The sequence below is a fragment of the Drosophila ficusphila genome, unplaced genomic scaffold, assembly GCF_018152265.1.
Source record: "Drosophila ficusphila isolate 14025-0441.05 unplaced genomic scaffold, ASM1815226v1 contig_286, whole genome shotgun sequence".
Lineage (NCBI taxonomy): Eukaryota > Metazoa > Arthropoda > Insecta > Diptera > Drosophilidae > Drosophila > Drosophila ficusphila.
The window spans coordinates 3,517,349-3,540,824 of record NW_025064189.1 but is presented as its reverse complement, the minus strand read 5'-3'; the positions used below and the strand labels follow the sequence as shown (position 1 = coordinate 3,540,824).

The 23,476-nt window shown below is 39.2% G+C and overlaps 1 protein-coding gene across 2 annotated transcripts in view; it reads left to right on the top strand.

The window, feature by feature from the left end:
- The first annotated feature begins 1,658 nt into the window (after nucleotides 1–1,658).
- LOC108089553 (BAI1-associated protein 3) overlaps nucleotides 1,659–23,476 on the top strand; it is a 55,008-nt gene continuing 33,190 nt past the window's right edge. The window contains exons 1-3 of one of the 2 annotated variants that reach the window (XM_043207745.1): nucleotides 1,659–1,880; nucleotides 2,386–2,666; nucleotides 23,204–23,369. The gene's annotated coding sequence lies outside the window, so the exon portion shown is untranslated. The remainder of the gene's footprint in view (nucleotides 1,881–2,385; nucleotides 2,667–23,203; nucleotides 23,370–23,476) is intronic. The other variant, XM_043207746.1, reaches the window with a different exon arrangement.

Here is a 23,476-nt window from a genome sequence, read left to right as displayed (position 1 = left end):
AACTTATTCGTTTCCACGCAAGGCAGAAAGAATTTATATATACCTATTTTAATCCTTGATTGAGCTTGTTTAAAATATTAGCAATCTACATTTTAAATCATCTATCATATTAAAAAATCTTTAATATAAGAAAACAGTTGCAACTTAAAAAACAAGAAATCTTATTTTATATGAATGTGTGATCATTAGATATTTTCCAAAATAATTAAAAAGTATATTTACGCTTTTCTGAATATTACTTGATTTATTACAACTTTATTTAATATTCTAAAAAAATATTTCGTAAGTTATTATCAAGATTATATACAATACAAAAGATTTTAAATTTTATTTTATCATTTACTACCTGAACTTGTTCGACCTTTACGTTTCTATTTTGTTTTTAACAAGATGTTACCATAATTTAAATACTTGAACATTTTCTCTTTGTGTAATCTTTGATGTGAGTGGAGCGGATTGTGGCGAACAGGTGTGGGTGTTAGGTGGTGTTTGGTGGGTGGTGGTGCTCAGGGGGGCGGTGGGTGGCGGCCAAAGCGCAGGAAGGAAGCCAACGCGCGCTAAGCGCCGTCGCTTGATGGAGCTCATCATAATTTTTGGGGCGCCATGGTGGAAAACAAAAAGGAAACAAAACAAATCGAAACGAAGCCAAACGAAAAGGAGCGAGCAAGAGCAACATGTTAGCAAATCGAGAGGTCGCGAGAGACAAAGAGAGCGGAAGTGATTTGGAGAGAGCGAAAGCTTCTTTGCAGCTTTTCGAGTTTTCGGCGCTAACCTTCATCTTGAACTTCACGGAGAGAGGAGTCCACTACGTCTGCCTTTGTGTGTGTGTGTGTGTGCGAGTGGGTTGGTGGCTGTGTATTCTATGTTTTATTTCTAGGCCAAGAGCCTCCCCCTCTTCCATCCTTGGCCATAAAAACATATGCAACAGGAGGGAGTTCATTCATGACCAACCCAAACCATCGAGCAGCGGAAAAACGTAGTAAAATGAGGGGATGCTTGAAAGGGTTTTACCAGGGCAGTGCCCAAATATGTTACTCTTTGAATCCTTTCGGATCATTTCCGCGGGTAAATGTTATTTCAACTAGTAATTTCGATTTGGGTTTTTTAAGTCTGAATTCTAATTTTTAGAAATAATTGAAATATTGAATGTACATATAGTTTTACATAAATTTTGGTCCTTTTTTTTTACAAACAAATTTGCGATAAAAATTATAATGCAACTTATGAAATTTTTTATAAACAAATTTTAAAGTCCAAAATTTTTTTGTAAAAGTTTTGATTTATGTTCTTATAGGTTTTATATGCATTCCACTTTTGCGACTTTTTGGACCTTGGCCTTATTGAAAATGCCATGTTTATTGCTTGGTATATTTTATTCGCTTGGCTATTTCGTCTGCATTTATAATGTAGCAATTTTTCCGATTTTCGTCCAGAAGAATAGATTAAATTTGAAATTCAAATGCCCTAACGGTTCGACTCCCCTTCGAGCTTTGTTCAAAAGAGAGTTGCGAAAACATCGCACTGACCCCTCTCCGAGCTTTTCACACACGCTCTCTCTCCGTCCGCTCTCTCACGCACACCAACGCCTGCTCTTATCAGAGGACAACGGCTGGCTGGAAGGCAAGCAGGACTCGCATTAAGGATAGCACGGGCACGGCCACAGGAGCAACAACTGGATGCACGGCTTATAAGGTGAAGCACGAAACTGGAGCAGCTCAGTTCGCTGTTGGCAGGCGTCGCCGAAGGTAGTAGCTCAATTCAACCAGCGGAGCCAGAGGAGCAGGTCCAGTCGGAAGCCGAGGAGCCAGTCCCCCAAAACAGGACTCACAATCGACTCAATCGAATCCTCCTGCAAGCAAACCAACAACGGCAGTGTTAAAGTGAGTGCGCGAGTGCCAAATGAATCGAAACGAAGCGAAGTAAAGTGAACTCCTCGTTTCAACTAAAGCAAATTGAATTGAATTAAATTAAAACAGAGGTGGAGGAGCGGCAATTAAAAGCGAATTGCTCGCTGCCACCAGGACGAAGGATAAAAGGGGATCCGCCCGTTTATGTCACGCTGCATTTGCACATAATTGCAAACTGTTGCGCGGCCTGCAGTTTCGCTTTTTATTGCCAGGCGATAAAATAAAAATCCATTTGCCCCGAAACCGTTTCCTCCTCCATAAAAACCCCCGACAACTGTTGCACATACGATACAGGACACACACAGGACATACCGAACAGGACTTAGTTTCGTTAGCAGAGGGGACACGGACCACAGGACTCAGAGCTTAAAACTCGAAGGACTACACCACACTGCACCACAGAACATAACCATTTGTTTTACGATCCCAGAGCCTTGGTCATGCCCCATTAAATATGCTTCTGAATGTTTTGTTCAAGTTGAAAACGGAAAAGCGAAAAACGAGAAACGAAAAACGAGATACGAAAAGTGCACAACCGAAAATTATGCTAAAATAAATTTTACAAACGAAAAATAAAAATAGTAAAACGAAGGAGACTAAAAAAAAAAAAACCCTAAAAGAGGAGCAAGTTCTAGTTGAAATTTGCATTAGAATTTCTGAATTCCGGTCAAGAGCGAGTCGCGTGTCAATTTATGCAGCCATAAAAGTTAAGGGGAAACTCGAGAGCCGCAGCAAGGAAAAAGGATTCCCATTCACCAGGTGAGTCCTTGAGTCACTTGAGCCACTATCCTTGGGAAAGGGTTAATAAATCGACATTCTGCCAGCGACACTGCCAGTGCAATTAATGACAATAACCAAAGCATTCATTGGATTTTAATTATTGAGCGCCAGTCTTCATTATTAATTTAAACCCTTGTAAATTCCCCACACACACTCCAACGATTTATAAACGGCTAACAAGTGCATGTGATGCGATATATTATTAACACCTGAGAGCCACTGGGAGTTGGGAATGTCCAGCTGAGAGTTGATTCACAGCTAAATATAATCAGATATTGCAATTCTGGCAAATAAAATCTGTTTTATTGTTAGCCATAAAGTATTCATGCAATTTTTGCAAATCAATATTTATTCTCGCCACCAGTCACCGATGCATTTGTTATGATAAAACCCCGGAAAGTCAAAATCACCCGGACTACACTCGATGTGTAATGCGTATTTTCTTTAATCATGGCAGACAAATATTGACGCAAAAACCGGGAGTCGGGCCGTAATGTTTTGATGATGTTGCCTTGGGCAAGTTTAATGGTCGTTTTTCTTATCGCGGCAAACTATTATGCCCACGTACACGAGCATTACGCGCATTATATGGGATATGTCGTGCAATTTGCCGCTGCCTTATATCATTTGCCCTGGCCTCTGCGAAATGTGCAGCTGTTGTTTTTATGGCCTCTGGATGGTTCGGATGGTTTGGGGTATAGGAAAATATATATACCATCACACATATGCTCACATAAACGTAAACAAAAACAGCAACAGGCGATGGATGGTTGGTTGAGTGTTTTATATCCGCAGTTAATTAAAACTCAACTCCAATTCGGCAACTGTTCAGGCGTGCGATGCCTAATTAAATTTATGCAAAATCCATGTCAACAAAGCACACACAGTACACATTCCTATCGAAATGCAAATTTCAAATCAAATTAACCAAAGTTATTTCGCTGCGGCCCACCTGGCGTATGAGCAATGCGCTGCGAGTGGAGCCATCTGCTTCGCCTGCTCCATTACAAAGGCAAACAATTAAGAGGAAAGATAAAGGAAAGGAAGTGGGGAAGAGCAACCTTAATCAAGAAGGCTTATACTGGATACCCTTAGCAGCTAAAAATATATTCCATCCAAGCAATCAGTTCTAAAAATAAAGTTACCCTGCGAGCAAACTTTCCATTTTAGGCAACAACAAACAATCCGTAATAATATCCGCAAAGTTTGGTAAACATTCAATCAAGGGATATAACCCAATCCTCCAGTTAGAGTATAACTAAAAAGCGGAACCGTAAAGTGCGGGATGACAAAGGTTTGGGGAAACACAGGCTTTCATGTCAACTTTGTTAATTAAATGAAGCACTTAACATCGAAACGTATTTCACCCTTTCTCGCTGGACTGCGTTTTGTTTTCACTGTACACTGTTAATTGTTTATTTTTTATATTTTTTATTTGTTATTTGTCTGCTGAGTACATAATTCGGTGTGCCAGTTTGGCTTTAATGACTGTCCAGTTCCGAAATGCCAGCGAACTTCTTATCATAATTTCCATTTTACTTCCGTTTGCCGAGCGGCACTTGTGTGCTTTATTGCTTGCGTCTTGGCAACGCCCCTTTGCCACTCCCCCTTTTCCCTACCCCTTAGAAACCCCTCCCCCTATAAACCCCACCCCTCATTAAATATATTCCCAACCAGTGTCCTTAGACTCTTCAATTGAATGTGGACAACTTCAAAGAATTTCGTGGGCGTTTCATTAAAAACACTTTTGGGTGCTGCGACTTTTGCCTTTTTTGGCTGCTATTTTGCATAAAGGTTACAAACAAGTTGTCCTTCAATTTCATTCCACGGCAATAATTGCAAGAATGATGTTTATTTCTGTTGACAGCACAACTTTTACCACTCGTAATTATTTTTCAGTTGGGCAATTATTTTTTTTTTCGTGCTGTTTCAATTGTTTTTGACATCTCCTGTTTGTTGGCCAGCTGCAATTGTTGTGGTTTCTGCGGTCAGTAGGTTAGGAAATCTGTTAGGGCCACAGCAAAAACAAATCTACACTTTTGTGGCACCAAAACAAAATGTTTAGCCACAACTTTATTGCCTTCAAATTTTATTTCTTGTTATTTTTCGGAAATTGAAGAAGGACACAGTGCGATCAACAAAAGGCAAATTATTTGCGTAAAAAGGAAGCTTCAAAATAAATATTTTAGGAATGAAATTGGTTTTTACTACAAGCCAAATTTATTCTTCAAACTCTTAGGCATCTTTTAAACCAATATCGAGGTAAAATTTTCTTATCCAACTTAATAGTGTGTTGCATTTTTAAAGTTTTTGGCTATTTGAATAAAATTTCTTTTAGATATTGTTTGTTTTTCTGCAGGCAAAATAAGAAATTAAAAAATTTGTATTTAGTTGATAAAATCCTTTTAGGTTTTCAGAACTATTAGTTTATGATAAAATATTTATATAAATCCAGAGAAACTGACTTGAGGCTAAATTTCGGTGTGATATTTATTTAAGCTAAAGTTGTTGAATTTCTTCTGCAGATGAATTTCCAAACTTGTTAGTTTTAAACTAATGGTTGTGTAAGATGAACTCAAAAAGCCTCCGTTGACAATTGTATGCCTCCGTTGATTGGACATTCATTTGAAATGAAAGGCATTAGTAATGCGATCTCATTTGGCTTTGTTAACTAGGGAGACGCCCACTGGCCGAAAAAAGGTCCTTGTGGGTCCTTTTAGCATTGAACTACAGAGCAACGGCAAGGTTGCCATGTCAATGAGCTCACTTACATTCCGCATTCAATTCATATTGCTCTAATATGCGACAATAAGTATCTTCCATAAGCCCGATACTGACATATCGAGTTTCTCTACGCCTCCTCCTCCCCCCCAAAAAAAAAAAATGCCACTCCCCCCAATTTCCGATGACCTCTGGAACCAGAATTGTCGCAAAATCTTGTCGCCTGCTGTGCTCCCAAATATTTGTGTTATGTCGCCGACGATGAGCGTCAAATCAGAATTCGATATGTGCGACAGCCGAAAGACGCTGAGATATGTGAGCAATGGGAATTCGAAACCAGAATCGAATCTGGAATACCCTCAGCGACATTCTGGCCACATCAAAGAGTCCTTCGAAGGAGTTATTAGCATGCCCATTGAGTTATGAGTTGGGGTATGACAGAAATGGGCAATTAACCTTATCAAGACGCGGCGTTCCGGCAAAACAAAAAAAAATAACTGACAGAGGAGATGTGTCCCCAAACATCGTTAGAAATTCGAAGAGAGTGGGGGAAGGTTTCCCCCTTTTCCGACAGGAAGAAAAAGTAAATAAAACAGGACGAAAGCGAAACCTGAAGAAGCCAAAAAAATATACGCCATTAGGCAGACGGAATGCCAAAGCAAAGGCTAAGGGTAAAATTGGAGGAGGTCCTTCAAACAGGACGAAGGCTGGCACTGGGGCCAAAAAGCAATTTCAAATATTTTCGTTACCTGCTTGGTAGAAATTTTTACGTTTTTCTGATTACGGCACAGAGTATTCGCTACCTCTTCTCCGCTTTTATTGTTGTTGTGTAATTGTGCGCACCAAAAAAATAAAAAAAAAATATCTAGAAATGGGGGAGACACGATGAAATGGGTTAAAGGGCAGCCAAGGAGAAGGAAAACCTGGAGCACTTAAGATCCGCTCCACTCTAGACATTTGAAATGCAAAGAAGCACAGCATACTTTCCACTTCTGGTGGAGCAGAATGGAGGCAAAACATTGCATATTATAGCCTCCGTGTGGAGGAGACTTTAGAGGAAACCAGGTGCAGTGGCATTTTGATGCAACAAACACAACAAAAACACAACAAATGCCACCAGAATGGCAGCGAAATGTTCCTTTCGAGGAAACGGATTTGTCGACCATCCAGGACGAAGAAGAGGTTTGTTTATTAACCATGGCATACTTACCAGCTGAAGGGAAATTCCGGAAAAGTCGAGAGTTGTCAGGGAAACCTTCAGGTATAATTGAAATTTGTCTTAAAATTTGTGCAATGCACACAAAAGTTGTGAACTGCATGCACCAGAATCAGAATCAGAATCTGAGTGGAGAAACATGTCGAGTGTGCCTATTAAGGAAATCTAAGGAAAAACTTGAAAGGACTTTTCAAAAGATTAAGCTGGCTAAGCATAAATAATTAAATTTCAGCTACAGATGGATTAAGTGATATGTATGAGAGAGATAATGTGGGTTTGTGAACTTTGAACTTAAAGCTACTCAGGAATTTAAAGGTCCCTAAGGAGTTTTCTTATAAATATTTAGAGATTTGAAACCCTTTCGAAAAGTTATGTGTTTAAAGTTCTAAAAAAGCGCTAAAAACTGTTTAATTCTCTAAGAGATTATAAATCTATAAAAATGATGCTTAAAAGTATGCAATAATATAAAATATTTCTTTAGGCGAATGAGGAAGTAATCTCTTAGATATCTTAACTAATTTTATTTATTCACTTTGGAATTTCTGTATTCATACGTCTTGAATAATGATTTATACATTGCCAATTAAATTTGAATCGCACCTGCATAAATGTTTGCATGTACTTATCCCTGTGGCTCTCGAGCTTCGTGTCCATGCAAAACCGGAATTATCCTGCGGAAAAGCTTTTCGCCTACTAAACTCTATAAATAGACTCAGCTCTCCAGCTCCAACTGTTGCGCAGCTGAGGAGGATAACTAAAAATAGATGGCAGCTGTGCTCCTTCGCAGGGCGGCATAAACTGAAATCCAATAAATGCTGCTGCTTCGGACCGAACACGAATTATATAGTATGTTATATCCTACACGCTTTTGCTGTCCTGCACAAATGTTGACGCATTTTGGTGTAAACAACACACGTGGATACACCGCTCTTCAGCTCCACGTAAGCACTCAAATACATATTTGTAGAGCTGTTGGATGTTTATCAGCTTGTCGCATGATTGATTTATATGCCTTCTGGATTATTAATGGACGGTACCAAGTCAATTGAAACGACTCCGCAAGACTTGCCTCATTCATTATTGATGGCCTGCATGAAAGTGACACACACGCGCACCGGGGGAAAAAAACACATCCTCCGAATTGGACATCAATTCGTTTTTATTATTGCTGGCAAATGGCTTCTAGTTGTGACGTTTCACCATGACTTTTCGGGAATATCTAAATGTTTTAGTTTTTTTAATGGCTTAACATAGCACAACATATAAGTTGCTTCATCTTAAGTTGCCTAAAATCTAATGAAAATTGAACTTGAACTCCTATAAAAAGATTTGAGCAACATTTATCACTAAAAAAATATTTTTTCTGTAAGCCTATTAAAACTATAGACACTTAAAATCTTTTTTAGAATTTAGCAAGTACCTGAAGTGTCAAACTTTGCTTTTCTTTTGTTTCTTCACAACACCTTAGAGATTTCTAAAAATATTGAAATGTGCTCCTTCTTTTAGTTACATTTTCTGTAAATATTTGCAATTGATAAGGCTGCCAATGGATGTCACATACAATATTATTTTTCTCTCTGTGCACACAGAAAAATCTAAAGAATAACAAAGGGGAAAATTGTAGGTGGCTTGGCGCTTAATTGCGACTCCTTTGGGAGCAAGTGTCGCCTGGTTAACTTTGTTTGCTCGAGCAGAGCTGGAAAATGGAAAATGCCAAGGAAACCCAGTCACTTGTTCATCCAGATGCAAGCAACGGCAGCGGGACAAAGTGAAAATTCCCCATTGTTTTCCAGGCCCCAAAAATAAAAGAAAAAGAAAAGAACTTTCTCCCCAGCAGATGGGACTCCAAGGGATACACACACTCGAGAATTCACGCATGTGACAATTCCTTGGAGGACCTAAGCAAACCTAAGCAAACCTGGTGGGCGCAGCTGACTGTTTTATGGCTCAATCATAATTTTTCACACTGTTAATGTGCAAATGCGCCGCCAGACAGGAGTTCAGTTTGGCGAGGCAAAAAGGGGGAGGGGAAGGTGGGGAGTCCACTTGGAAAAGCGGCAAACACTCAGACAGAACAAACATTGAGTGAGTGTGTATAAGCATTCGTGTGAGTGTGTGTGTGTGGAAAAGTTTTTCAAGTGTTAAATGAGATAACGTAAACATTGTGAGCTCCTTCTCTGGCTCAGGATGCCAGGATGCGAGGATGCCAGGATGCCAGGATGCGAGGACGACAGGGAGGACAATGGCAGTCAGTCCTCATCTCATTGCAACACGTTGACAGCCTGACAGCTTCTCCACTCGCTCCACGGTCATAATAATTATTAAAAATAGCTCGCGAGCTGCTCGAAAGTTCTTAGGCGAAATGAACATTTTTATGGCCTCTCATTTCTGCCTGTTGGTTTGCTGAAAAGAAAACTTTTCCCCTCTCGTCCTGTGTAATTTATTGTTTAACTGACGTTTTGATTGCGCCCCTCATTTTTTTTTTTTTTTTTTTGAAGTATCTGCAAATATTTGCCAACCTTCTTTGACATTCGCTGGCGCAACACTTTTGGTCCTTGAAGCTAATTGAGTTTCAACAAGTGGCCAATTCCCTTGGGCGGCTGAAAAGTGCACAAATCGCTGGGGAATAAGGCAGATGGAGCCGTTGGGCAGTTGTTTCAAGTTGTGTGGCCTAATGAATTGCCCTGGAATGCATTTTCCCTTCAGCGGCTTAATCAAGTGTTCATCCGAATCACTTGGCCAACAGCTCGTTTTTAGGCCCAGTCACTCGTTGCTGCTCAAACAGAGAGACTGGCATAGTTTCTTCGATTTCTATTTGCCATTTTCTGTTTGCCCGCACTGCCAATAGCAAATATTGATGGCCAGAATGGTTTTCTTCACTAGGAAAAAATGGGAAAAACCCGGGAAATAGAATTCATTCATGCAAACATTACGGAAAATATTAAAGAACCAAATAGAGAATAAAAAGCAAATAACAAAACGAGTGGCAAATGTGGTAAATATAATACAGATATAGTGATAATAATATCTAAAAAAAATAATGATAAATTCAATATAAATAAAATGTGGCTTTAATAAACAGAGAAAGCAAATATACTTTTGAATACTATAAAAAAAGTAAATACTAATTATTATCAATTTCATTTAAATAAATTCCTTTTTAATATTAAATAGTGAGTTATAAAAACAAGTTTAACATTTCAAAAATGTTCAATGCTTCAACCACATTTTTTTTCGTTAAGTGTTATTTATATTTTTCCGTGTTTGGATGCCACAATATTCATATGTGTTTGGCTACAGCAGGATATTCATCACGGAACAGCAAGCCACCCGCAACGCCAAATGTCAATTTCAATTTATTGAATATGTAAAGAGATCAGTCGCCAGAGGAGAACGCAAAATGAAATAAATGGGCGTTAGAATGAAAATTGAAAACGATGCCTCCTGCGCGAAGGACCAACGTTTGAGGAATGCTTTCTCGTAGTCCTCCTCCTCGTTGGGTGCTTATTAGTTTAAATTGTAAACAGGAAGTGTTGCGGCACCGGATATAAGGCCAAGACGCTTGTTGGCCAAGCCAAGGAAGAAAATAAGAGAAGAAGGAGAAGGATATTTTCAGAGGAAGGAGCAGCAAAGGACTCGCGACTGGCGAGGATTCAACTTGCCTTTCGCCTGTCAGCGGCAGCCGAGGAATAAACTTTTAAGCGAATGACAACAGCGGAAGCACTGCGCCAAGAGATGCCTCTTCACTTGGCCTTGGCTTACCCCCGCCACTCCTACTTACCACCCACTTGCCACCCACTTTGCCATCGCTTCTGTTTGCCGTTTGTTGCAACTGTCGAGCATTTAGTTAACTCTTGGCGGTGTCCTTGTCGCCAGTCAGTCAGTCAGCGCAGGACGTCTTGGCCCGGCAGGACATGGACATGGCGAGTCAGTTAGCCAGGCCGGCGGCTTAAAGCTCAATGGGCTCTTTAATTTGCTCCAGCAGCAGCCGTTGGCATCTGCCAGTTCTCCCAGTTCCTTTAGTTCTTCACCCCCCTTGGCCACCGTCGCTGAGTTATTCAGCATCCTCTTGCATTTTGCATGAGCTGCTCATTGTTGTTGCCGATGTTATGGCGATTGTGAACGAGTGTGGATAAACAGGGAGAAAGTGGAACAATATCGAGTTTCCTTTGAAATAAATAGGGGTTTTTAAACAGTAGTTAAATAATAAAATATTTGTGGTGTTCTAAATATTAAGCTTAACTCAATTAATTACCTTAGAAAAATGTTATGAATTGCATTCTTTAATTCCCTTTAAAAACCAATTAATCTTCTCGAATATTTTCTAAAACAATCAGAAAATGTTTTGGAAAATAAAATAAAAAATTCTTTAAATATTAATTTACCTAAGAAATTATTTATTTTATTTTTCTTATTTATAGAAAAATAAACTAATATTTTTAGAAAGAACTAACTAAAGTAAAATTAGGAAAAATTCCTATTACTTTTAAGGATAATGGAATTGCATATATTTTTCTCCCAGTGCACGTGCTTTGTGCTTTGGCATACTAAAGCGCACAAACGCTGCCATCCATTTGATGGAGCTCTTAAAGTCAGGCCAACGGGGCGGATGGATAATGTGTGAGCAGTGAGCAGTCGAAAAAAGCGGGCGGCGGAGCAATAAGGCAAATAAAGCAGCAGGGGGAATTAAAACCAACAAGACAACAGAAATTAATTTAAAAATCCTCGAGTGAAGTGAAGGATCTCCAAATCGCTTAATTATATTAGCAAACATTAAGTTTAAAGCTTAAGTGGGTGGCATGCGATTTGTTTTTGGGGGGGCGTGGAAAATCTGGGGGAGCTCCCGCCGCTTTTATTCGCTTTCATGGCGAATTTACAAAAGAAAATTGTTGCTATAACAATGGGAGAGGATCTCCTGCTTCTGCTCCCCAGAACGCTTACGATTCAGCGCCCTGAGCCTATTGTCTCGCTTTTTCTTCGTCTCAATCCAAGCGCAACAATGCGACATTTTGGGCATTTATGGTCTTTCAAAAAAAGTTGTTGCCAAAGCCCGATGATATAGATGTTTCAGTCCCTCTGGCGAATGGTAATTGAAGTTTGTGATTGCCTGGGAGTCCTACGAGGTCCTGCCGTTGGCCCGTTATCAATCATATTTATGCAGTTACACGTACGACAGGACGACTGGCACCTTTCGTTCCCCATTCCCCATTTCAGTCGCATGTTTGCGTGATTTATGCGCCTCCTCCTTGGACAATGTGGAAAACCCCCCTCCCTTTTTCAGGTTTTTCCACACGGAGAGCTTTCTCCTACTGGCTAACGTTTTTCACCAAGCTGATAACCAAATTTTGAACAACATAAAAGTTGCTTTTGTCAGTTGACAAACAATGCGCATAATGCATGAGCAAAGGGTCCCCATTCCCCCCAAAAAAAGGTTCCCCAATCTCGACTACACCTACTGGCCAAATTTGAATGCCTTTGTTGGCCAGGCCAACCCCACACTGTGGGCCAAATGGCACGAACATGTTGCGGAATAATGGACAGCTTAGTTGCGCATTAAGCTGCTTTCAATAACGTTGGCCCCAAGTACAAGTTTGATTGGAAAACTCTCGATAGCGATGGCCAAACGTTGGGGAACTGAAAGCCATTGTCGGTAAACTTGTTTTTATCATATTTTGGACATTTTTGTTGCTCTTTGCCGTCGGTTATCGGTTCTCGGTTCTTGGTAAATCAATTGCCAAGTCTCAGGACAAAGAACTCTCATTAAAAATACGCAAAGCAAAAAAGGCCATTGTTAATGCAACTAAAAGGCAGACTTTGTTCTTCAAGTTATCATTATTTCTAAAAGCTATTGCTATCTGATTCTATATCAATCAACTTCAAGTTCAGTAATATCTTGTTGCTCTCTTTCCTAAAATCAAATACTAATCAAGGTAATTAATCACATTTTCATGGCATATTTGCATAAAATTCACAAACAATCAAAGCCATTAAACTTTTGCCATTAAAATGTTAAGTTATAAAATATGTTTAAAGTACCGACATTATCTTGGCCAAATACTTTTCAAGCATAATTTTCTCCTCGTCTAGACTTTGTGTATCAAATAAATCTTTCTCCTAGACATAATGGGATAATTTTCTGTATCATAACTTCCTAGCACCCGACTTAATCTGACTTTCTTCTTGTTTATGGCTGAAATTCAATTTTCTTCTTAAGGTTGGGCATATGCATACATATGTCTGCATATTTGTTGACTATATATACTATATAGTATGCCCAATGTTGGTCACGCTCGTCACTCCATAAAGGTTAAAACTTTATAACTGACAAAAGTGAGCGGCAGACAAATGACCAACTTTTTTTTACCTCCATTTTCCCTTGTTTGGATTGGGTTTTCTTTTTTTTTTTTTTTGTTGGTTGGATTTTTTGAAAGGCCTGTCTATTCGGCCTGAGGGCTTCAGAGGGCAAAAGGACCAGAAACCGACACGAAGACAGTTTAATGGGCTTTGACAACAAAAACATAAAAATTTAACTGACATAGACAAGTCCCGTTAGCCTTGCGTTGCGTTGCTAGAAAGAGACAGAGATAAGCACACACATTATATTATTTATTTTCTCTTGAGTGTGTTGTTTGCGCACGAGAATTGTGTTTTGGCAATTTGTAAATCTGAATGTGGAATGCGGGAGATTGCTCATTTGGCTGGCATATTTCCAAGTAGGCAAATGGTTATCCATTATGGAGCATGTGTTTTTCGAGGGGTTTGCACGGTTCATTTAGGACAATATTTATTTGGGCTTGCGAAGTGCGAATGCTTAGCAGGCGTTAAACTTTTTCATTTCTTTTATAATGAAATGTTACTTTGTATCTATTTTAAATCCATTTGAAACGAGTTATTCATAATAAGCCTGTATTTAAAAAAGTGATAAAATTATAAAAGAAATAATAATTGAATAAAACAACAATTAAATACGAACTCTATAATACTAAAAGAATAAAAACGTATTATAGTAAAGTAAATTAAATGAATCTTTATTATTAAAAATATGAACAATCATTATTTATATTTAAAATAATTAATTGAAATGGATACAGAAATTAATTAACAATTAATATTTATTCAAAAGTAATAAACAATATTACTTATAAATGTGTAAACCTGAATACTGCAGCTTGTTCATCTTTCAAATTTACCTTAACGGATCTGAAAATTGTCCTGAGATGGTTATTAGCTCAAGCTCTTATCTTGTGTTAGGAAAATCATTTTCGAACCGTTTAAGCCATTATCGTAAAGCAGCTTCCGCATAAACGAGTCGCGAGAGCTTTGTCCTTGGCTGTCTGCCTGCCAGTCTGTTGCTTACCATTTTTTGATAGAGCCTGTCTGTCAGCCGTCCTCTCTCTCAGCGACCCCTCCCCTCTCTCCTCCTCTCTCTCCCCTCTCTCCCCTCTCTCCCCCCTCTTTACCCCCCTTTTGCCTTTGTCCTTTTCTTTCGCTCTCTGTTTGTCTAGGCAACCATTTTGGCTGTTGTTAGTGTTGTTGGTGCTTTCCTGTTTTTGTTTCTGCTGCTGCTACCGCATTTCTAATTGAATTGCTTGCTACGTAAACGTTGCCATTGCCATTGCCGTTGCCGGTGAGCTCCTGACACGAACAGGCCGCCTCCAGGACTCTCGAAGGACCTGCTATACACACACACAGGCACAACTTACACACAGACACCCGCTCACGGCCATAATCGAATTAGATAAGTTAATAACTTGATAAAAAGTTACAGCGTGTTGCTGCTATTTGGCTGCTCGCCTTTGTTGGGCGACCGTTTGTCATTCATTGTTTGTCAGTTGTCGCTGTCAATAAGCGCCGAAATGAAGTTGCCAAACAAAATTTGTTTCGGCAAAAATCAGGCAAACAAACATTGAATTTACAAGTTTTTACTTTGCTGCCGGGTCGGTCCAGCAGATCCCAAAAATAGTCATAAACATGAACTGATTTATTGAAGTTTACACAGGGTCAAACAAAAATGTTGTGATACTCCGATATTATTCAGATATTCAGATTTATTCTTTATAATTGTTATAAAAAATTGTAAATCTGAGTTAAGAAATACATAACCATTTATTCTTATTTTTAAGCAAATGGTATTAAAAACAAAAGGGAATTGCTTACATTTTTTCTGTCTTAAAATGTAAATGCTTAAATAAATAAATATGACTTGTATGTTGTTCAAAAAAATATGATGAACTCAGCTTTAAAGCGGATTTGTTTACCCCCAAATTGAAAATGCTTCCTCTCTCTGCATGAAAAAATGGAAGAAAAAAAAATATACATAAAACCCTCTGGCTTTGGGGCCCAAAACATCAACAAGGAAATAATCATGCAGAGAAGGCAACAAACCAACAAACCAACACAAGCATTTGGGCAGAATGGGAAATCAGATGGGAAAATGTGGCGGGAATTATTCCCTGAATTATTGGCCTCGTTATGGCAGGGGCGTGGCATAATTTACGAGCCATCGCACAGTTCGCCAGGACCGCAGTGTCCTTATCGATTTTGTAGCCCAATTTATGCGAGGTATTCTGCTGCTGCTGATATTTCGGCCGGCGGACATATGGCTTTAAGGAACGTGATGAGGCTGGCCAAAACTTCACTGAGCCACCGATTGGCGGTGGCCCTTGGCCGCTTTAAGCCTTCGATCGAGTTGCGGACAGGGAAGGCGAACCACTGCCACCAGACTGACACTAATCAGTTCAAAGCACATTGACCCACTTTCCCCGGCAACTCGAATGCGCACACCCATCAAATGTAAACATAATAGCCGCCGAAAGGGGCGAAGCCTTTTGGCCAGGAATGGCTGCTAGTGGCCAATGGCCAACGGTGCGTATGCAAACCACAAAAGCCGTCAAGGCGAACCAGTCGCCACTCGCCTGGCCATATGGACCATGGCCAACGCCACGACGGCGTTGACAGCCCGCCAGTTGTTGTCCAGCGCGCTGCATTTTAATGAGTTTATTATGCCCATAATAGAGCGGGCCAAAAGGGGGGCGGGGTCCGCCGAGCAAGGCAAACATATTTAGCCCGTTGGGCGATAAATTAAACAGCAAGGAGCCGAGCCATCGAGGCACAGAGCCACTGAGCCACCGAACCACTGAGCCACCGCTCCACTGGGCAGCTTCAGCTGGAACTGGGGCACATAATAATAATGATGTGTGCATAAGTGGACTCTGCCCCGAGGGACTCCACTCCCCAGCTCCCCAAAGTCCCAATAGTCGAAACAGTTAAAGAAAAAATAAGTAAGAATTTTAGAACTACAAATTAGCTTGAATAACTGCTTAAATTCAAAAATATGTTAAATAATATTAATCAGATTTTTAATGAAAACGATTGATACGGTATTAAATTAAATTCAAATGTCACTAAAATTACAAATTGGTTATTTAAATTATAAATTAAAATACTATACTATTTCTGTGAATTAACAAAAAAAGAAGTGGAAAATAAATAAATTTAATTCACTATTGAATTTATTTTTAATTTTTGGCTATGTTCTTATCTTAAACAATATTTCTTTCTCTGTTACCAAATTAAGATTTTGATTAACATTTTTCAACATCATTTTTCCAAGTGTATATTCGCGTTCAAAGTCCAGCCCCTGAAATCCCAAGAAAACAATAAGCTCACCTTGTCGGTCTGACTGCCAGAGCTCCAGGGAATTAACAGGGCTCATTAAAGTCACGATGGCAATAAGAAAATCGCTCTTAAAGGTGTTCCCGAAATTCATTTCTCGTGAATTTCAAGGGAAACTTAAAATACAGTAAGGAAATCACCCTTAAAGGTGTTCCCAAAATTCTTTTCTCGTGAAATGCAAGGGAAACTCAAGAAATAAAATAAAAAAGCTGTGGTGAATGACCGTGAATCGCACTTTGCTGGCCAGACAAAAGTTGTATTTATGTATTGTACATAAAATACGCAGTAAAGCGAAGTGTGCGGGGGAAAGTAGGCCAAGTTTTTAATAAACACCCGACACGCAAAAGTTTTTTGGCACGCACTCACTCACACATACAGAACACACTGCAGACCCAAACTAACACACTTACAGAAGAATATTTATATGATTACTCTGGCGAACAAGTTTAGAGAACAACAAAGGAAGAAAGCAGGCGAATAGAGTGGCAATTTGGGGACTGGGGACTCTAACCTGCATATGTGACCGCGGGTCTGCGTACGTGTGTGGTCTCCTTTGCACTGAAAAAAAATATAAGCTATAAGTGAGTCTTTTTTGTAAATATTTTATTTGTTCAGAAATTTGTTCTGAAATTGTTAAGAAAGTTTTTGAGTAACTTGAAAGAGAGCTTTATATTGTGTACAGAATTGGAACTTACACTCTGTATTTCTATATTTTCATTTATTGGGGTTTTTTTGGAAACCATTCTGAATTTATTTTTATTATAGAATTAATTATCTACATGAAGTAAAAGTTTTCGTCCGCTTTTTTAAATTTTTATGATACAACCCCTTTCAAATTTTCCAAAAAAAGGGTTTGCTGAAAATTGACAAATAGATTTTAAGATAGCATGCCTCTTAAAGTAATTTTGCTCCATTAATTTAATATAATAAAAAAATTTAATTAAATTTCATAAAAATCAGACGACTCTACCACATAGCTGTCATTGGAATATTCAGTGGAAATATGAAAAGTTTACATCCTGAAAGCCCATAAAATTGCTTAGGATGTATCTAAATTTTATTAAGGATGATCTTGTTATGCAAAACGTAAATAACATTTAATCTGTCATATCCCGTGTCATATAAAAATTAGCTAAACACAGTTTATTGTGTATTTTTTTTCTATATGACTGACTGGTAGTAAAAAGTGGCCATGTCGCCGCGTTGCCTTATTAAATTAGTGAGCGCACTCAACGCGAGCTGGAAAGCAGCTGAAACGGAAGTCTGGCATATACAAGTTTTTCAATTTCCTGCGGCGTGACTGCAAGTGTGTGTGTCTGTGTGTGTTTGTTGTGGTGTGCGTTTGAGTAATGTGTGATACCACACCATTTTTAGTGGCATTTACCCACCAAGCGGAGAGCTTAGCAAAAGTGAATCCTGGTGGGCCAAGCCCCTGCGATTACCAATGTTCTGGCTTTCAGGTCAACTAGTCGGTATTATCCTGTCCAGCGTTTGGCTAAGCTGAATCCCAGAAACCCCCAAGCTGCCAGCTTGGCTAATACTACACCCACGGAACTGCTGACCAAAGTCCATCCACCATTTCCCAGGTAGCAACACACATATTTTATCTCATTTATTTCTGGTAATTTACTTTGATTCATCGATTTTGTAATATATACGTGGCGTGGGGCCAAAACCCGGACGAGCGGAGGAAACTCGCTTTTATTACACTAACTGCGGGTAGTATAACATTTTTACGATGTTTGTAATGCACTGGGGAGCAGCGTGTTTACAGCAAAGTGGTCTTAAAGTTTCCGAGAAACGCGAACGAGTTGGAGGTTAAATTAAGTTAAACTTGAAAGTCTTTAAAATGTTTTCAACTTAGGGGGAAGAAGTTTTCAAACAAGTAATAGCTGCCTAAATTATTAATAAATTTACTAAAATCTTTTACCAACAAGGATTGCTTTTTGTAAACAAAACAAGTTCCCTTTTCATATTACTTTATTGAGAGTATTAAAAAGCACTTCCTCACTCAACTTCGAGTTCGCTTTGATTCTCTATAATATATGAATTGGTTGTTGTACTTTATTTGGCCTTGGCAATGCATCAAAATGTTCCATTCCTTTCCCTTTTGGATGTTGTGTTGTATCTGCTGTGTCGAAATCTGATTGAGTTATTGAGCTAAAATTCCCCAGAGCTTCCATTTATTGTTGTGCACATCACAATCGTAATAATAATCGTATATTTTTATGCGGCAGATAGAAGCCCGGGAGTCCATAAAAAGGCAGCTTTGGTTTAGGGGTTTTAACCTGAAAGGCTTTAATGCGATTTGTGCACATTAATCATACGCCATGATGCACAGTACTAAAACCAATAACGAGGATTTATACTAATAATATTCGTTCGTGGGCGGCTTTTGGGAAAACTTATTACGGTCATTTGATAGCAAGAGAGAGTGCAAGTTTGGCAGACAATGAAATCGAATTTCATTAAATTAGCAGGAGCGACTTGAACAAGGACACGACGACTCCTTCTATTGGATGCTCGAATCAATGACCGAAACAACAACAACAACAACAAACGGGGTGCCTTTAACAAAAGCAAATACAACGAAGAACTTTTTGCAAGGTGGAGAAAACAATCGATAGAAGAACATTCATCCCAAAGGGCGATTCATTGACAATTTGCCATGGAGAATCTGAAGTTTTTGGCACCTGATTGGGGAGTCGAAAAAAAAGAAAGAAACTGCGTAGGAGAAATATCTTCGGCACTTTCCACTTCTCTCTGCTCGCTTTATTGTTTGCAATTTGTTTTTAGCTGCCCGAGCAAACAGAACTTTATTTTTATGGCTCAACCTGAGGCCAGGACACCATTGAACACGCCTTTTGCTCCTCTTTTTTTTTGTTGTTGTTTGTGCCACCCAGAGGCTAAAAATAAACCGAGACGTGCCGCTCTATTTATAGCCCTCGGCATATAGAGACCATAACACTTGGCGGCAACAACTAATGCCGATTGCCATAACCGAGAAATCGTGGATGAATCGCATTGACATTTAAGCTGCCACAAATTGCTTTTCTGCGGTGGCAACTCCTTTTGCTTTCTGAATTCCTGGGTTTCTGCCACACCTCGTCGGCCTTTTTGGGTTTGGTCATGTGTGTGTCCTTTCTTCGCTTTCTCGGCATTCGTCTGTGGCTTATCGGGGCATTTACATAACGAAAAATGAAATTTTCAAATTATAACAAATTGAATTTGGGCAAAGCGTAGCACGAGTAGAACAAAAGTGGCAGGGAAAGCCAGCTAAAGCGGATAACCAACGAGGAGAGGCTCACGGAGCTCCTCTAAATATTGACATATGCCATAGGCATGGGAAATTGGGAAATGGGAAATGGAAAAGGAGAAGGTAAAACAGGTGGAACGCAAGATGTCCAAGGGGATTTACTAAGGGATTTCATCGGACACAGTTTGCTAGAGAAATTGACAGAGAAACGGAATTATTGGATTTATGTATTAAAGGAATTCGAGGTCTTCCTTGAAGGAATTATGTAGCTACAACAGTTTATTATAGAAAAAAGTAAAAAAAATATATATAAAGTTTATAAAGTATAGTAAAATGTATATATAAAGTATTGGAGATTTCTTAAGAAAAAAATAGAATCAAAAAGCAGGCTACGTGTAAAATTCATAAACATTTAGGTTTTCATATACTTGATATTCATATTTCTATTGACATTGATAACAAATAAATAAACAAATATTATAAAATAAATATTAATTATATATTAAGTTTATAAAGTATAGTAAAATGTATATATAAAGTTTATAAAGAATAGTAGATTTCTTAAGAAAAGATAAAAACAATCAGCAGGCTACGTGTACAATTTATTAATATTTAGGTTTTCATATATGTATTTGATATTCATATTTTTAATGATACTGAAAACAAATAAATAAATATATATTATAAAATAAATATTATATATATAGTATTAAATTTGGATGTATTAGAAATCAAAATACATTTCACCTCCTTTTAAAACTTTGTGGCAAAAACAACGTAAACCAGGGAAACTACTCCTTGAAAGCGTCTGTCTAATCGGAATCTCTTCTCCAGTTCAATGAATCCTCAATCGGCTGTTGTCTGGAGTTGCGAACCAGTTCCAATCGGATGCACTCCGCATCCTTGTATCCTTGTGTCCTTGTTGCCCAATCAGTCACCCAGCTACGTGCCCTGCTCAACATGTTGCCTTGTTGCGTTGTTGTGGAGGCGCCTCCGCATCGCATTCGCGGCACATTTTGCTGTCTTTTGATCGGCGGACGCCATTTCTTTGCCGTCTGTTCGACAGCCTCAACTTCCATGGAGCCCTCCCTGTATTCTTTTTTTTTTTTGTATTTATGCGTTGATGTTTTACGTGCCCGAAATGCCAAGAGAACGACTTTCCTGCCCGTACGAATTGTATGTGCAAATGTTCGCTTTCCGTATGTGCGATGATTGTACGTGTAGAGTTTATATTGTGCAAATGCTGGCCAAAAACCAGAGGAATGAATGGCGAGGTAACTCGGTTAGATGTTGCCGAAAAATGTATGTATGACCCTGGAAAAAAGGGTTAGCATGGCAAATGAATTTATGTGGTTTGCCGTTTTGTTCTCTTTTGAGTTTCGGGTTACCATATTTGTGTATTCGATTCCATTCGTCAAATGCAGAAAGTGAATTTAGTGTTTTGTGGCTGCCTTTTTTTTTTTTTTCTCATTTTCCGGCTTCCGTTCTCCGGTTTCGTTCGTTTCTGGTTTTTTCTGTGTGTTATTAAAGCATGGCAAAAATATTGACGCAACCATTAACAAAAGCTTTTAGTGCAAATACAGCTGGCAGTGGCACATAGCCATCGGCGATGCCATCGTCGTCGAAAAGGCAGCAGGAGCAGCAGGAGCAGCAGGAGCAGGAGCAGCAGAGTTAAAAGGACGCTCGTCACTTTGACAGTCCTGTCGTTTTCGAGCGTGGCTTTGTGTGTCGCGCTGCGTTGCACATTTCCATTTGCATTGTTGCCCCAGCTCCTCCCACACTTGCCTCCGAAAAAAACCCCCCGAAGGTTAGAGGAGCAGCCGGGTGGCAAATGGTCAACGGGCTATCTATTTTAGCTGCCCTGCAGGTTGGCTGTCCTGCAGAGCAAACGCTTCTCTTGCTGCCGTTCCACATTCACATTGGCATGTGGAATTGCCTGGCCCAACAGCAACATCCTCTGGAGCAACAACAACAGCAACATCCATTGCAATAGCAACAACAACAACAAACAATCTACAGTACATTGTTGACGTGCATTTGTGTTTCGTGTCATGCAGGCTCTGCCTGTGGCTTTGATTTGACTTTCAGTTGCCAATTCAAATGGTTCTCGCCAAGGACAAACAGCTTTAAGTCCGAACTCTGACAGTATTGTGATGCAAATATTAAAAGGATATTCAGACAGTTTAGCCTGAGCAAATGCATTCACAGAGTAATCTCAGCTTAATGCTTGATTTGATTTGAGAAAGGAAAGTAATTACTAGATTTATATTGATTCGAACTTCTTGTCTGAATGTGAAAAGATGCATGCATAAATAAATCGAACTTTTTAAGGTATTTTGTTAAAATGAAATCAGTCAATAAGGGAATATATTTCCTTGAATATTTATCTATGTAATAAAGTTCAAATTGGTAAAGCTTAAAATAGCTTAAATATTTTTATCTATGTAATAAAGTTCAAATTGGTTAAGCTTAAAATAGCTTAAATATTGTGGATTTTATTTTCTGTGAAATGAATTAGAATGATTCTAGGATTTTATGTTCATGCTTCATTTATTTTAATCCTTAGATTGTGATTTGTATTTTCCAAGAAACCAAATTCTCCCGAAGATATATGTATGAATAAATATCGTTTAATAATTTTGAATTGGGTTAAGTTAAATTTCGAAGAATCCCATTCAACTCACATTTCCCTTTCATTCCATTTAATCCAAGACTTAATTTTGAATGGATATGAATTAATTTGCTAGAAGTTCGGAACTTGTGATTTAATTTTCTCCAATTGTTTTAGAATGTCTCGCTGAAAGCGTAATGGAAATGGATAAATCTCTATTGTGTTGGTATTTCTATGAGCATTTGAGCAATTTCCCGACTTTGAATTCCCGTGCCAGTAGTCAAGCGGGCAATCATCGAATCACCAGATTCCAATCTCATCCAACCCCCAATCAAATTTCGCTACCTTCCCTTCTTAAGGGCATCCAAACATGGATTTCGGGGAAGCCGTTAAAGGAGCTCCGGCGCTCTAAAAGCAGGCAAACACAATTAATGGGATAAAAAACGAACTCGAACGGGAGTCGCGCACTCTAATTTACTTTATTTTCGGACACGACTCGAGCAAACCAAGTTCCAAGTTCCAAGTGCGTGGACTTAGCAAACGGAAACGGATACTCATGCAACCAAAAGCGGAAATGTTTCGCCAACGACAACCATTCAAACGGTTTAAGAGTGTGTTGGTGTGAATGTATTGGTGTGCCAGTGTATGTGTGTGCACAAAAAAAAGGGACGAAAATAACGACGAGCAAAGCGGATCCACAGACAGGGTCGAATCGTGTCGAGCGGAGCATTTCTAGCATTAAATTTATGTACATGTCATTGGGGGCGTATACGTAACGTGCCCAAGGGCTCGTCGGTATTTTTGTCCGGGTTTTCTTTAGCTTACTTTTCGTGGGCTGGGTGCCCATAAAGTGTTGCGAATTCCTTACCTACCTGCTGCTGCTGCTCGACGCGATTTGATGGCTGAGCTTAAAAAAATATTTGCTGCCGCGCCGCGCCTTAAATCCACACAAATTAAGCCCTAAATTAGAAAGCCATCACTTGAAGTAATTGCCGGGCCGATTTTTATGCTTTATATCTTGCTCTTTATCTTTGCAGTCGCAGCATTTCGAGAACGTGCCCGGCATGCCAACATGATGTAGTAGACCAGACCAGGACTCCTCGCCAGCAAGGACATCTCAACAAAAAAAAAAAAACGCACAGGCTGTTGCGCTGACGATGTTCCATTTCTATTGCCATCGACATCGACTTGTTTGCGCCAGCGGTATGTGTTTAAAATTTCATTTTTATTTTCCCCCTGTTTTTATTTCTCATTTAATGGGGGAGCACTCCCTTGTCCTTTTCGGGAGTCCTGGGGAAAAAGACCCAAAA